At 44.2% G+C, this 17,083-nt stretch overlaps 1 protein-coding gene across 2 annotated transcripts in view; it reads right to left on the minus strand.

Annotated features, from left to right (window-relative positions):
* The window catches only part of LOC132384665 (keratin, type II cytoskeletal 8-like), a 140,983-nt gene that overhangs the window by 99,049 nt on the left and 24,851 nt on the right, over positions 1 to 17,083 (minus strand). The window contains exon 1 of one of the 2 annotated variants that reach the window (XM_059955997.1): positions 16,915 to 16,999. The exons of the other annotated variant lie outside the window; for it this stretch is intronic. The gene's annotated coding sequence lies outside the window, so the exon portion shown is untranslated. Of the gene's footprint in view, positions 1 to 16,914; positions 17,000 to 17,083 lie in introns of those variants that run through there. 2 annotated transcript variants of the gene reach the window in all.

Consider the following 17,083-nt stretch of genomic DNA (forward strand, 5'->3'; position numbering starts at 1 on the left):
CTCCAGTCCTGCCGAAGGGTCTCAGTCTGGAATGTTGACGGTACTTTTTTCCATAGATGCTGCCTGGCCTGTTGAGTTCCTCCAGCATTTTGTGTGTGTTGCTTTGGATTTCCAGCATCTGCAGATTTCCTTTTGCTCTTGATTCAAGTTGAGTCCAGAATTGCCACTTCACCTGTGAGGTGGCTTTCCAGAGATTGTACCTGGACCTTCTGTAACTTTCTAAGTCACCAGACTTAAATACCACTGACCTGGCCTTCAGCAGATTGTGAATCCCATGGTTCATCCAGTGCTTCAGGTTGGGGAAGATTGAATGGTTTTGTGGGGACACACTCATCCACAACTGCTTTAATAAAATCTGTTACAACCGTGGTATATTCATTCAGATCCACAGATGAGTCCTCGAACACGGCCCAGTCCACCAACTCGAAGCAATCCAGTACCTGCTCCTCTGACTCCCATGACCACCTCTTTCTTGTCCTGATCTCCGGAGTTTTGCTCTTCAGCCTCTGCCTGAATGCAGGTAGGAGAAGGACAGCCAAGTGATCCAATTTATTGAAATGCGGTCTGGGCACGGAATGGTAGGCATTCCTTATCTTAGTAAGAGTATGAGATAGCTTTGTAAAATGTCTTTGTAAAATGTTTTCAATTGAGACAAGTTTCTGCCACAGCTCAAAGGAAACTGACAGTGAAGAGGAAATCACTTGCTGGCTTTTAACTCAGTCTGTAGGATATTGACTAACTCAAACACACCAGTGAAAAAAAACTGCCTCTTTAGTCCTGTGGAAAACATGTGCCTTTTATATACCCTGACCATATCTATATACCTAAGTAGCCAGGATGCGGGCTACAAATTACAATGGAACCTCTTGACCATGTCTGCATGCTTTTATACACTGAGTTGTTGCCACACGATTGACTGATTAGATACTTGCATTAATGGGCAGGTGTGCCTAATAAAGTGGCCGCTGAGTGTATATGTGAAGGAAAAAAACCTTCTATGTTCCTGACCATTACATTCAACTTTAAAGGAAAAAAAGGCAATCGTATTACCGTTGCCACTCATGTGGCCCCCTGGGGTGACAGACCCTTTCAATATTCGAGGGGTTTCCCCACCTGACTTAGTCCTTGGGAGGGGTCACGGGAGGGTCTAGACTGTGGTTCCCCCATAGTGCCTTTCTGTTAGCTGCACTGAGCTTCAGTGCGTCCCTCCGAGTGAACTCCTGCAACCTGGAAGGTACCAGTTGGTAGCATTTCCTCATTGACATTTCACTGTGCCAGAAGACCAACGCGTTTTGGGCAAACCAAAGAGCCTCTTTAGCCAAACTGATGATCTTTCAGTAGTACTTGATGTCTGTCTCAGTGTGTTACATTGGGAACATCCCATAAGTTAGAGATTCATAAACTACCATTATTTCATAAGCTAGAGAGCTGCAGGGATGAACTGTGACAAGCACCCATTTAGTAAATCCACAGTTTGTGAGGGGCAAGTGACCGCCCCTTCCCTGTCAGACTCGCTCCATCCTGGACCCCAAATAAACTGGAAGATGTCCCAGGTGATACTGAGGCAGAGCAGCAAGGAACAGGCCACGCTTGTGCCAAGTACAGCAGCCCTGCTAGCACATTGTGCCTAATGAGAAAGCTCTTCCCACATAGTGACAGAGGATTTTTAACTTTCAGAAACAGACACAAATGAAGAAACTGCAAAACAAAACTTCAACATTTTTGTTGCTACACTCAGTAGTGTAAGTTTGATCGCTTATAGCAGGACCACCCCTCATGTCATGAAGTAGCCTGGTGAATCTCCGCTGGACTGTCTCCAAGCCCAGTATACCCTTCCTTAAACAAGGGCGCTGACATTGTGCACAGTACAAACCCCAAAGTCCCTTCCCAAATGCAGTAACACTCACTAATTTTATCAGCAAAACTGCCCTGTGGTTTGGGTACTCTGCAAAGAGGAATCATCATGAGAATTTCTATCTGGTGAGCAGCAACTTCAGGCAACCACTCCCAGTACTGTGTACCACGCCCGAGCAGAACATTAGATTCCCTGCAGGTGTGTTACACCTTTTGACAGCTTCAGCCTGCAGCTTCAATAATACCATATATGGCTATCTCTCAGGTTTCAAAAAAATCGAGGATGGCAGCTGCAACTAAAGAAGTTCAAATGTGTCTTTTTTGTGTGCCAAAAACATTTTTCTTGAGGCAAAATCCAAAGCTGTCCTTTTTTTTTGGTTCTCCCCATATTAACCAGCTTAAAAATACACATTAAACTTCTGAAAATTTGAAAATATTAATTCTGAGCTGTGCAACTCCTGTCCAACATTGCATCGATTCACACATTTTGACCATGCAGAAAAGCAAGGGAACAAAACGAGCTGATTTAACTCACAAAGGGACACCACCTTTCCAGTTTTTAGTATGTTAAAACAGCTTGGGACCCCTCATAGTGATAGAAATTAGTTGACCTTTAAAGTTCACAATGGATTAGCTGCCTGTCCTCTCCCTCTCGACTTTGCTCTCTCCCCCAATATTTAAGCAGGTGCTCACTTTACAATTGCATCTAAATCCAGAGTTGTTCCTTTTCGTGTTTGTTTTGTTTTAAGCTCAGAATCTGTTCAAACACAACCTTTCACAAGGTTTACTTTAAACTTCATTTTTCACCAGTCTCTGTCAGAGTAAACACTTGCTGCTTTGTTGCACCCAGCCAGTCTTTATAACCTATTAAATAAGGTTTCAATGTGTTTGTTCGGGAGTTATAGTCCTAAAACAATGCTGATTACTTAAAGAAAGATGTGTTCATTTCAGGACCTCACTGCCTCTCTCAGAAGCACATCAAAATGCTTCACATTTACTGCAACACTGTTAAGGTGCTAATCATCATTGTATTGACACGTTCGGCAAACATTTTAGAAGCTGGACCCCACTGACCTCTCTTCCTGACTGTAAACCTGAGGGCACCCATAGCTTCTCTACTCTCTTGACTCCCACCAGTCTCACTCAACCCTATGTTTGGTAACCTTCGTTGGCTCCAAGTTTTTTGATGGTTTGAAGTCCAGTGCCTAATTCAACGTGTTTTGGAATTAAGAAGGTTTCTGCAATTATGACATTGTTGTAAAAACCCAGATGATTCACTAATGTCCTTAAGGGAAGGAAATCTGCCCTATTTACTCATTCTGGTCCATATATGACTCCAAAGTCCCCAGCGTGGTTGATTCTGAAGGGGCCCATATGGACTTTTAACTCCCCTCAGAAATAGACCAGCAAGCCCCTGATTTCAGTGGTAAAATAGGGTCGGGCATTAAATTAATTTTAGAACAATGCCCAAATCCTATTAATAAATAAGTAAGCTGTATTGGTAGCACAAGACACCAGCTTTTCTTTGTCCTCTCAACCTCTGCTACTGACTCTCTGGTTTGCATAATCGGTCACTTCAAAGCTACTAAATTAAAAAAAAATAACTTCAATAGTGTTACCAGATCAGATGAGCAAATCTGAATTAAACCACACCCAAAACGTCTGTTTGCAGCCTAGACAGGTGCCTGCCTGTTTTGGAACTCAGCTAAACTGTGAAGCAGTGGTTTAGTTATCTGGAAATAGCTCACAAAAGAGTAGCTTTTGTATCCAAGCATAAAGTCAGCATAGGACTAACAGCATATATAAGAACCTTGTTGAGAGTTAGTCCATTTTCTGTCAGAAGAACCAAAAGATTGCAAAGTGCCACACCCAACTCCTGAAAGACTTGGCAGCCATCTTGTGGAACCTGGTGCAGTAGGATCCCATTTTAAATTACATTGTCACACAGTTTTAGAAACATAAGCCTTGTGGGTCTTTTCAAACAGAGTTCAACAACAAGAACTTACATCTACATAGAGTCCTTAATGTGGGTCAGACATTACAAGGTGCTTTACAGGAGCATTTATCAGTTGAAGATTGACAGTGACACATAAAAAGCCGTGAAACAAGAGATTAGCTGCTGGCTCAGAGAGGTGGGTGTTGTGACCTCTCAAAGCAGGAAAGGGACAGCAGTTTCAAGGGAGGATTGCAGAGTGTGGAACTGAGGCAAATAGGGCAACGAAAAATAGTAGAAGAGCAAGAGGTCTCAGAGGGTTGTGGGGCCACAGGTTATGGGGGATATGGGGTGACAGCTGAAAGCAGGAAAATGGAGTCACCATCCATGTCATCAGATCCTGTGTGGGCTACTTCCACACATTTATAACCTCTTCCGACTTCAGTCTGAGGTTCCCACCTGCTTTAGTAAGACCATTGTCATTCCGATGTCAAAGAAAAACAAGGTTATATGCTTAATGACTACCACCACTTGCTGTGACTTCTACCATCATCAAGTGCTTCAAGTGGCTGATCGTGACACGCAGTAGCTCAAGCCAACCTCAATCCACTGCAGTTTGCCTACCACCAAAAAAAGTGACACTACCTGCCTGGTCCTACACTCATCTTTGGAGCAAGGCACCTATTGTTAGACTCCTAGTTATTGAGTGCAGATCCACATTCAATACAAACAAACAAACTCATCTCCAGACCCCTAGATCTACAAACTGTCATCCTTCCCTCTGCAGCTGGAGACTTCTTGACCAACAGACCACCATTAGTAAGGATTGGAGATAGCACCTCCTCCACCATTATCCTCAACACCACTGCCCTTCAAGGTTAAGTCCTCAGCCCCCTACTCTACTCAAATAATGATGAGTTGAGTCAGAGTACAGGAAGGAGACATTGCGTCAAGCCAACAACCTTTCTATCAATGTCAACAAAACAAAAGAGCTGGTCACCAACTTCAGGAAGTGGGGTGGAGCATGTGCTCCTCCCACGTCAATGGTGCTGAGGTGGAAATGGTTGATAGCTTCAAGTTCCTAGGTATAAATATCGCCAACAATTTATCCCGGTCCAGCCACGTGAGCAGTATGGCCAAGAAAGCCTGTTTCTACTCCTCTAATTCAGCATGTTCTCAATGGCGCTGATAAATTTTTACAGATGCACCATAGGAAGCAACCTATTCAGATGCACCACAGCTTGGTGTGGCAACTGCTCCAACCAACACCACAAGAAATTGCAGAGTTGTGGCCATAGCCCAGTCCATCACAGAAACCAGCCTCTCCTCCATTGACTTCCTGCTGCATTGAGAAAGCAGTCAACGTCAACCATCAGGCTCCTGAACCAGAATGGATAACTCCACACACTGATTCCACAACCTATCGACGTACAACTTACACTCTGAAATGTTATTAGTTATTTATTTGTTTGCTGTATTTGTACAATTTGCTGCCTTTTGCATATTGATTGTTTGTCCATCTTTGTTTGTATGTAGGTTTTCACTGATGCTATTGTGTTTCTTAGTACTTAACCGTGAATGCCTGCACAAAAATGAATCTCATGGTAGTGTAATGTGGCATATATGTATTTAGATAATAAATTTACTTTGAACTTTGACCATAATCAAAGTTCCCACCCCAGTCATTCTCTCTTCTCACCTCTCCCAGTGGACGTACCATCAGGCAAAAGAACAGCTTCTATCCCACTGTTATTAGACTCTTGATTGGACCTCCCATACAATAAAGATGGACTCTCGATCTCATAATCTACCTTGCCACGGTCCTAGCACTTTGTTTGTCTAGCTGCACTGCGCATTCTCTGTAACTGTAACGTTATGTTCTGCATTCTGCTTTTGTTTTACTATCTCAGTGTGCTGACGTACCAAATGATCTGTCTGGATGGCGTGCCAACAAAAAGTTCTTCTCTGTTTCTCAGTACATATGACAATAGTAAGCCAATTACCAATTACCCAAAACATCAACCAGCCCTTTCCTCCCACAGATGCTGCTCGACATGTCAAGTACCTCTGGTAGTTTTTTTTTGCTCGAGATTCCAGCACTTGCTGTCTCTGAGGTCTCAGGAAATCAGATGGAATTGAGTGCAGTTCTGATGTCCCTCTCCAGAGTATTTATTAATGGGAAAGTCTGTAGTTTTAATATATTGTAGGGTATAACAGGGTCTTTATTAATGGGAAATTCTGAAGTTTTAATATATTGTAGGGTATAATAGGGTCATTTAAGAGACTCTTTGATAGGTACATGGAGCTCAGAAAGACAGAGGCCTATGCATTAGGGAAATTCTAGGCAGATTCTAGAGGAGGTTACATGATCAGCACAACCTTGTGGGCTGAAAGGCCTATAATGTGCTGTAGATTTCTATGTTCTATAATATATTTTTTTTATTTATCGAGATACAGCGCAGAATAAGCCCTCCTGGCCAATCGAGCCATGCCACCCAGCAGAACCCTGACTTAACCCCAGCCAAATCACGGGACAACTTACAATGACCAATTAACCTACCAACCGGTACGTCTTTGGACTGTGGGAGGAAACCAGAGCACCTGGAGGAAACCCATGCAGTCATGGGGAGGATGTACAAATTCCTTACAGGCAGCATCAGGAATTAAACTTAGGTTGCTGATACTGTAAAACGTTGTGCTATCCGTTACACTACTGTGCTCAAACCCCAGTCTGGCCAGAGAGACATGCTCGACAACAGAGTCTGACACAAAAAACAGTGCTTGACACCCGGCACAGGCCTCTCCACTTTCCAGTAATTGTTTATCACTGAAGTTGTTTTTCCAAAAAAAAAATTAAGCATAAGGATATTATCCTTTAAGCTAATATGCAAATGATGTGGAAGACCGTGGCTGCCCTGTTTGCATGAACTAGATGTAAAACAAGATCCCCCAAACAGCCGGAAAGCTAATTAAATATCCAGGCAGCTTCTAAATACAATGATGCACGCATCACACGTGTACAACATTATCAGAATAAGCATACACTATTATAACAAGTCTCTGTTTTCTACCCTCATTCTTGCCAGCTTGTTGTTAATCCAGACAGATCATTCCATACATAAGTACACTGAGGTTGTAAAAAGAAAACAGAACATAGAATGTAGAGCGTTACAGTTACAGAGAAAGTGCAATGCAGGTAGACAAATAAAATGCAAGGACCACAACAATGTAAATTGGGAGATTACCCATACGCCAGAAAAAGCATGGTCTCCTGATGGCCGCCCATTGTAATTCTACTTCCCATTCCCATTCCGACATGTCAGCTTATGTCCTCTTCTACTGCTGCGACCAGGTTACCTTATATTCCATCTGGGAAGCATCCAACCTGATGGAATGAACATCGATTTCTTGAACTTCCAGTAATTGCACCCCAAACCCACTCCTTCATCATTCCCCATTCCTGCTTCCCTCTCTCATCTTATCTCCTCACCTGCAAATCACCTCCCTCTGGTGCTCCACTCCCTTCCCCTTCCTCCATGGCCTTCTGCCCTCTCCTATCAGATTCCTCTTCTCCAGCCCTGTATCTCTTTCACCAATCAACTTCAGAGCTCTTTACTTCACCCCTCCCCCTCTCCCGGTTTCACCTATCACCTTGTACTTCTTCCTCCCCCCCCCCCCCCCCCTCCACCTTCTTACTTTGACTTCTCATCTTTTTTTCCAGTCCTGATGAAGGGTCTCGGCCCAACAGGTGACAGTTTACTCTTTTCCACAGATGGTGCCTGGCCTGCCGAGTTCATCCAGCATTTTGTGTGTGTTGCTTGGATTTCCAGCATTTGTAGATTTTCTTGTATTTGAGAGATTATGAGTTCATCTCCATTCTACAAAAGTTTCAGGAGTTTGTTAGCAGTGGGATAGAAGCCATCCTTGAGCCCGGTGGTACAAGTTCTCAAACATTTGTACCTCCTGATCAATGGAAGTGTGGAGAAGAGAGAACGGGCAAGGTGGGACAGTCCTCGATTATGTTGGCTGTTTCCCTGAGGCAGTAGGAAGTGTAGGTGGTATGAATGGAGGGGAGGCTGGGTTGTGTGATGGACTGGGCTGTGTTCATGTTTCTCTGCAAATCATTGGAAATTGAAAATATTCAGCCCAGTCGGAAATTCAGCCCATCACAATCTCCGGCTCCAGTACTGGAAAACAGTGCAAAATGTTTCCAACCCTGATGTCATAGTTGGCCCTACAACAAGCATTGAAGGTTGTTTCTGTCCTGACACAAGATACCTGTGCCCTCAGCCACACCAGCCTTTCTTCCCAGCACCTCCCAAGCTGCCCTCCCTCATTCCATCCTCTGCCACTCACACCATACTTCCCACTCAGTCCCATTTGCCTATCAGCATTCTGATTGTTGACTCATACTTCCACTACCTTCTCAAACACTCCACAATCTCATCCCTCCCTACCTCTGTGATCTTTCACAGCCTCCTGGAGACTGCTGTGCCCACTCTGCACTGGCCTCTTGATTGTCTGCTGTTGTCCGTCACCCCACCACTGGCAGCTGTGCCTTCAGCTACTTGGCACCTGGAACTTCCTCGCTAAAACTCTCGATGGCTCAACTTTGTTTTCTGTCTTTAAGACACTCTATAAAATCGGCATCTTTGGCCAAGCTGAGAGTCATAGGATTCTACAGCACAGAAGCAACAAGCGGTTTCCATACTAATCTCATTTTATTCTGCCCACACTCTTAGATTCTACCCCTCATCAGAGCTCCCAGATGCCCAAAAGAACGTTAGTTCCCGTTAAGTGACAGTGAAGTGCCTGTTGATCCTCCCAAAGAGCAACACCTCTCACTTGTCTGCATTAAATTCCATCTGCCGTTCTCCAGCCCATTTTTCCAGCTGGTCCAGATCCAGCTGCAAGCTCTGATAGTCTTCCTTGCTGTCCACTACACCCCCAATCTTGGTGTCATCTGCAAATTTGTTGATCCAGTTGACCACATTATCATCCAGATTGTTGATACAAATGACAAACAACAAGAGACCCAGCACTGATCCCTGTGGCACACCACTAATCACTGGCCTCGAAGATGGACAACCATCTACAACCATTCTCTGGCCTCTTCTGTGAAGCCAATGTCAAATCCAATTTACTACCTCATTCTGAACGCCAAGTGAATGAAATTTCTTGACCAGCCTGCCACAGAATGTCACAACATGGTCCACTCTTTCTGTCCAGTGGCCATTTCTTTCAAGGCCACCACATTGTCCATTCTTAACTGCCCTTAGAAAGTGGGGATGAGTTGTCTACTTGAACTGCAGCACTCCTTCCCGAGAAGGTGTTCTCAATGCTGTTGGGGAGGAAGTTCAAGTGTTTGCACCCAGTGACGATGAAGAAACAGTGACAGATTTCCAAGTCAGGATGACATGCATAGGAGAAGGGCTGCAGGTGAGGGTGATGACAACACCTGCGGCCTTTTTCCTTCATTGCAGAGACTGAGGGTTTGGAAGGTGCTGTTGGAGTAGCCTGGGAGACAGACTGTAACGTGTTTTATAGACAATGCGCACCGCGGTCACTGTGATGGAGGGAGTAAATGTGTAGGGTGGTTGTTGGGGTACATTTTGTCAAGCTTCATGTCCATTGATAATGTTGTCTAGAGCAGTTATGGAGTTGATCATTAGATCCTTGTCTCTCTTTTGAGACCTGTGAGTCTGAGAGTCCAGGGTTAAGGACTGGAGGCCCAGATACCCATCTTGTGGCTGGAAGTGTGTGTGTGTGTGTGTGTGTGTGTGTGTGTGTGTGTGTGTGTGTGTGTGTGTGTGTGTGTGTGTGTGTGTGTGTGTGTGTGTGTGTGTGTTCAGGAGGGTGGGATGGTGACTGTTTTGCTGTTGCTGTCTTGTCTCATTCTGTTATTGTTGTTGTTTCTTCCCAAACATGGTGACCCTGGAAGGTGTGGCAACACTCCCAGCACATCCTTGGGCTGCTAACAGAACCAACGCATTTCACTGTATGAGAGCCAGAGAGTTCTGGAAAGGGAATTCCAGAGCTGTGGGCCCATGCACTGAAGTCTCCTACACACCAGTGCAGGTAATGAAGCTGCTGCCTCACAACCCCAGAGACCCAGGTTCGATCCCGACTTTGGGTGTTGTCTGTGTGGACTTTGCACCTTCTCCATGCGACCATTTGGGTTTCTCCTGCATCCCAAAAACATGAAGTTTAGTGGATTAACTGGTCAATGCAAACTGCCTCTATGTGTGGATGAGTAGTAAAATCCAGGGGCAGGGGCGTTTTTGGAAATGGGATTGGTGTAAACAAGTGTGTGATAGCTAGCAAGACATGATGGGCTGTAAGGCCTTGTTCTGTGCTGTACCTCTCTCAGTAAACTATCATGAGGATTTCAGACAAATAAACGTTAAGAATCAAAGAATCAAATTGAAGGTTTAATTTAATAGGCACATGAAACTGGCCAAAATATCCTCTTCCTGTAGGGATTTTTTCAAAGTTATCATTTACACTCCTTTGACTTTTAGTTTATGCACTCTGTGGTGTAGCCCGTAAGCAGGTCAGAGACCCAGTTGTACTGTTCATTGAAGCGAACTGAGATCAGACCGTTCAGATTGGCGTGGCACTGTTGATCAGAGATAGTGTCACTGCCGCAGAAAAGGAGGAAGTCATGGAGGGATTGTCCACGGAGTCTCTGTGGGTGGAAGTTAGGAATAGGAAGGGGTCAATAACTCTACTGGGTGTTTTTTATAGACCACCCAATAGTAACAGGGAGCAGAAAGGGAGACAGATTCTGGAAAGGTGTAATAATAACAGGGTTGTCATGGTGGGAGCCTTTAATTTCCCAAATATTGATTGGCATCTCCCTAGAGTGAGGGGTTTAGATGGGGTGGAGTTTGTTAAGTGTGTTCAGGAAGGTTTCTTGACAAAATATGTAGATACGCCGACAAGAGGAGAGGCTACTTGATCTGGTATTGGGAAATGAACCTGGTCAGGTGTCAGATCTCTCAGTGGGAGAGCATTTTGGATAGTGATCACAATCCTATCTCCTTTACCATAGCACTGGAGAGGGATAGGAACAGACAAGTTAGGAAAGTGTTTAATTGGAGTAAGGGGAAATATGAGGCTATCAGGCAGGAATGTGGAAGCATAGATTAGGAACAGATGTTCTCAGAGAAATGTATAGAAGAAATGTGGCAAATGTTCAGGGGATATTTGTGTGGCGTTCTGCGTAGGTACATTCCAATGAGACAGGGAAAGAATGACAGGGTACAGGAACCATGGTGTATAAAGTGTATAAACAACTTGGTGATGTTGTTCAAGTATGTGATTTGGAGAGGCAAAACTTGAAGTGTTGTTTTGACCAAGAGGGCTCACCTGCAGGTGTTAAACTGGAAACTAATAGACTTAAAGATCTTGAAGGTAAAATTAATGACTTGCCGAAAATTAATGAGTTGTTTGGAAGTTCAGCAAATGGGCTTAGTTTGGAAAACATTGGGGATAAGCTGGTACCTGTACAGGGGGTCTATGAAGGCCTATTCCAAGCTGGTAAACAAGCTGATCACATGATGGTTAAGTGTTCTGTTTTGAAGAGGAAAAGGGACAATGGTTGACCAAACACCACTTTGAATAACAGGATCTGGTTTTGCAGGAATTTGACTTTTTTCTTGTGACACAGCTTGTGAAAGACAATATCATGGTAGATTGACTGTTTGAATGTTAGGTTTAAAAGTGAAATATAGATTAGTATTTGTATACACTTCTGTAATGTGTTACATGATAATCACACATGTATTAGTCCAATCAAGAAGAAAAGAAGAGCTTCCAAAATTTCAAAAAACTAGGTAATGATAGAGATCTAGAAGATTATAAGGGTAGCAGGAAGGAGCTTAAGAATGAAATTAGGAGAGCCAGAAGGGGTCATGAGAAGGCCGTGGTGGACAGGATTAAGGAAAACCCTAAAGCATTCTAGAAGTATGTGAAGAGCAAGAGGATAAGATGTGAGAAAATAGGACCAATTAAGTGTAACAGTTGAAAAGTGTGTATGGAACCGGAGGAGATAGCAGAGGTACTTAATGAATACTTTACTTCAGTATTCACTATGGAAAAGGATCTTAATGATTGTAGTGATGACTTGCAGCAGACTGAAAAACTAGAGCATGTAGATATTAAGAAAGAGGATGTACTGGAGCTTTTGGAAAGCATCAAATTGGATAAGTCTCCAGGACCGGATGAGATGTACCCCAGGCTACTGTGGGAGGCGAGGGAAGAGATTGCAGAGCCTCCGGCAATGATCTTTGCATCATCAATGAGGACACGAGAGGTTCCGGAGGATTGGAGGGTTGTGGATGATGTTCCCTTATTCAAGAAAGGGAGTAGAGATAGCCCAGGAAATTATAGACCAGTGAGTCTTACTACAGTGGTTGGTAATTTGATGTAGAAGATCCTGAGAGGCAGGGTTCATGAACATTTGGAGAGGTATAATATGATTAGGAATAGTCAGCATGGCTTTGTCAAAGGCAGGTCATGCAAGCCTGATTACATTTTTTGAGGATGTGACTAAGCATATTGATGAAGGTAGAGCAGTAGATGTAGTGTATATGGATTTCAGCAAGGCATTTGACAAGGAACCCCATGCAAGACTTATTGAGAAAATAAGGAGGCATGGGATCTAAGGGGACATTGCTTTGTGGACCCAGAACTTGCTTACCCACAGAAGGCAAAGAGTGGTTGTAGACAGGTCATATTCTGCATGGAGGTCAGTGACCAGTGGTGTGCCTCGGGGATCTGTTCTGGGACCTCTAATCTTTGTGATTTTTATAAATGACCTGGATGAAGAAGTGGAGGGACTGGTTCGTAAATTTGCTGACACAAAGGCTGGGGGTGTTGTGGATAGTGTGGAGGGCTGTCAGAAGTTACAACGGGACATTGATAGGATGCAAAACTGGGCTGAAAAGTGGCAGATGGAGTTCAACCCAGATAAGTGTGAAGTGGTTCATTTTGGTAGGTCAAATATGATGGCAGAATGTAGTATTAACAGTAAGACTCTTGGCAGTGTGGAGGATCAGAGAAATCTTGGGGTCCGAGTCCATAGGACACTCAAAGCCGCTACGCAGGTTGACTCCATGGTTAAGAAAGCATACAGTGCATTGGCCTTCATCAACCGTGGGATTGAGTTTAAGAGCTGAGAGTTAATGTTGCAGCTATATAGGACCCTGGTCAGACCCCACTTGGAGTACTGTGCTTAATTCTGGTCGCCTCATTACAGGAAGGATGTGGAAACCATAGAAAGGGTGCAAAGGAGATTTACAAGGACGTTGTCTGGATTGGGGAGCATAGGTTGAGTAGGTTGAACTTATTCCCTTATGAGAATAGGTTGAGTGAACTCAGCCTTTTCTCCTTGGAGTGATGGAGGATGAGAGGTGACATGATAGAGGTGTACAAGATAATGAGAAGCATTGATATAGTATTACAGTTACAGAGTAAGAGCAGTCAGGTAGACAACAAGGTGCAGTATCATAATGAGATAGATTGTGATGCCAAGAGTTCATCTTATCGCACTAGTGGGACCATCCAATACTCTTGTAACAATGGAGTTGAAGATGTCCTTGAACCTGGTGGTTTGTGCCATTAGACTTTTGTATCCACTACCCAATGGAGAGGGGAGAAGAGAGACTGTCTAGGATGGGTGGGGATCTTTAATTATGCTGGCTGCATTACTGAGACAGCAAGAAGTGCAGACAAGGTCCGCGGGGGAGGTGGGGGCTGGTTTCTGTGATGTACTGAGCTGTCGCCACAAATCTCTGCAGTTTCTTGCAGTCACGGGCAGAGCAGCTGCCACACTAAACTGGTATAGGATGCTCTCTATGGTGCATCTGTAAAAACTGGCGAGGACCAACAGGGGCATGCAATTTTCTTTAGTATGCTGAGGAAGGGTTAAATTATAAGACAATGTACACTGGGCTTGCTTTCCCTGGAGTCCAGAAGGTTTGAAACTTTCAAGATGTGAGCAAAAAGTGAGAAGTTACTTGAAGAGAATCCTTTCCCACAGAATGGGGAGTCTAAGTCAAAGGGACAGAGTCTAAATAGTGGAGACAGTCCTGAAATGAGTTTGTAAACACTTCCAAGCATACGCAAGGTGGCACAGTGAAGCAGCTCCTAAGATCTCAGTTCAATCCCGTGTGGAGTTTGCACATTCTTCCTGTGAGTGCGTGGGTTTTCCCCAGCTGCTCCTATTTCCTCCCACAGACGTGCAGGTTGGTGGATTAATTGGCCCCTGCAGATTGCCCGAGCATGTAGATGACTGGTAGAAGCTTAGGAGTCAATGGGGATGTGAGGAGACTGAAATGGAATCAGTGTAAGAATAATGTCAATGGGTGATTGATATTCAGTATAGACTCAGTAGACCAAAAGGCCTTTATCTATCCTGCATCTCTCTCTGACTCTAGGGTGGGAGAAACTTAGAACTGACACCTGGGTTAATTGATAATTTTAGTTTAGAGATCATCTATGATCTCACTGAATGACAGAACAGGTTTGAGGGGCCAAATGTCCTCCTTCTGTTCTGATTTTCCCTCTGATTTCCAAACCTAAAACCCATTGCCTGAAAGGCTAAAGCTCCCACTCTCCCTCCCATCCTCACTGTTCAGATGTTGCTGGCAATAACAAGATGGCATGCTGAGCCAAGACCGACAGAGAAGGGGAGCGGACACATATTTTGGTAGAAAGCTGCAAGTTTGTGCAATGAGCTTGGCTTCTCCTCAATGCTTTTTCTCCAACAGGTTTTAACATGACTCACTGTACACAAAGATGACAGGACGGAGCACATCACTCATTGGTTGCTGGCTGGTGAAATCTTAGTTTAACATGAGTCACACAGTCCAAAGATCTTGTTGCGCCCTGCATCCTTCCATAAGGCAGGTACCAAATGACTTCATGATCTTCTTTCTTTAACAAGCACTTATTGAAAAACAATAGTGAGGATTGTTTTTAGCTAGAGCATTTAAAACCTCACAGTGAATGATTATGTGCGCTAAGGGAAAACAACACTTAATCAACAAGGTGAAATGCTTTTCTCTTCAATGCACCTGGTGTTTCCATATTTCCTTATGACATAGAATAGGGCCATTCAGCCCATTGAGTCTATGCCAGCTCACAGAGCAAGCTCACCCAAATTTGCCCTGTAACCCATCCTCCCCCCCATTCCCAACAACTTCCCCCGCCCCCTTCCCCAGGTTAGAATACTCGCCCACACACTTTCAATGAACCGACTAACGGGCACGTCGTTGGGATGTGGGAGGAAGCTGGAGCACCCATGGAAAAGCCCTGCAACTGCAGGGAGAACGTGCTCACTCCACACTGACAGCACCGAAGGTCAGGATTGAACCCGCTCACTGGAGCAGTGAAGCAGCAGCTCTAATGCATTTATCTCAGCAGGCTGGACAGGGAGCAAACCCCGCCTTGCACGTTCATAGTTTCAATGTTAACCCTTGACTCCATATAACCCAGAAATACAGAACTCAACGTCCCAGGAGGAGGGCATCTGGAACACATGGCAAGTTATCCAATTTGTCCTCCTCACCTCCTACATTTTTGTTTTGTTCAAACTCATTTCGAAGGTTACTATTCCATCGCTTTCCGCCTCACTACATAATAACGACTCATGCTGTGGAACTAAAATGCTCTTCGTCTCCCCCAATTGTACCTTGCTGACCTGCTGTGGTAGATCAGAGATTATCAGGTAACAGTGGCCTTGAAACTAGGACTGACCCTATTGACTCAGTTCCCGGACAACATTCAGGCATAGGCTGATGAGGCAGGTGACATGCACGTCACAAAAGTGCCAGGCAGTGACCATCTCCATCAAAAGAGAGAGTGGAGCCACCATCATATCCTGGATGTCACCATCGACAAGAAACTCTCCTGGTACAGCCACAGAAATACCTGCCTAGTGGCTACATGCAATGCCTTTGCACTATACAAACTTCATGTCATCCAAGTCACTGATTTGGATTCTGAGCAGTGTGGAGGCATGCTGTCCAACACCAAGTTACACCCCAAAGTAAAGAAAAGTAGACATTAAATAACTCCAATAAACACAAATAAATGATGTTCTGGTGTGTTTAGACCTGCCACTACCCAGCACCCATCGCTGGCGTGAAGGGTTCATGGCAATAAATGCTTGCAAGGAAATTAATCTCAAGGTAACATTTACACACTTCGATAATAAATTTGCTTTGACCTTTGAATCACTCTGCCTTTCTAGAGGTGTGTGAAGGGGCAACAATAATGGCTAGTTCACAGCTGTAGAAAAGCAGCATCCCTCGTCAGAGATCCTCACCACCCAGGCCATGCCTGTTTCTTGTTGCTGCCATCAAGTAGAAGGTACAAGAGTCTCTCAGGACTCGCACCACCAGGTTCAAGAACCGTTACTACCCCTCAACCATCAGGCTCTTGAACAAAAGGGGATAACTATACTCATTCCTTTTCCGTTGTTCCCACAACCGACATTCTCACTTTAAGGACCCTTTATCTTGTTATTTCATGCTCTGGTTATTTATTGCTATTTATTTATATTTGCATTTACACAGTTTGTTGTTCATTAATCCTGTTTATACTGTAGTTACAATTCTATAGATTTGCCGAGTATGCCCGCAGGAAAAAGAATCTCAGGGCTGAATGTGGTGACATGTACACACTCTGATAATAAATTTTACTTTGAATTGTAGTATCCTGAACACTTCAGGGCAGGGAGGTGCTAATGGGAACAGTTGGACTCACAGCTTCACAGAGTTCCGCCTTTTACCATGCCTTATAACTCAGCTGCAGCTGTCACCGCACTTACTCTGTCATTTATCACCAGTTTCAAGAGAAAGGAAAAAATCTGCAGAAAATGCAGCTGTAAAACTAAGCAGCTTTTCTTTGAAAAGTCTTGTTTTAGTACATAGGACAGTGCCAAAACTAACAGAACCAGAATTAACTTTCCCAGTCTATTACAGGCACTATTACACGGGCATTGTCAAGGAACCATATTTTTTTTGTTCAACCTGTACTTTCATTAAAACTCTGCCCAATACATCATGGGCTCATTCCTCCCCACCATCAGTAGTATCAGCCTCAAGAAAGCAACTTACAGCATCTAAGATCCCCATTATCCTCTCACAGCTCCCATTGGGCAGGAGGTACAGAAGCCTGAAGTCCCACACCACCAAGTTCCAGCACAGCTTCTTCCTTTCAACCATTCAGTTCTTCAATCCACTGGCAAAACCTTAATCACTACCTCAGTGTAGTGACACTGTGACC

The sequence above is a fragment of the Hypanus sabinus genome, chromosome X1, assembly GCF_030144855.1.
Source record: "Hypanus sabinus isolate sHypSab1 chromosome X1, sHypSab1.hap1, whole genome shotgun sequence".
Classification (NCBI taxonomy): domain Eukaryota; kingdom Metazoa; phylum Chordata; class Chondrichthyes; order Myliobatiformes; family Dasyatidae; genus Hypanus; species Hypanus sabinus.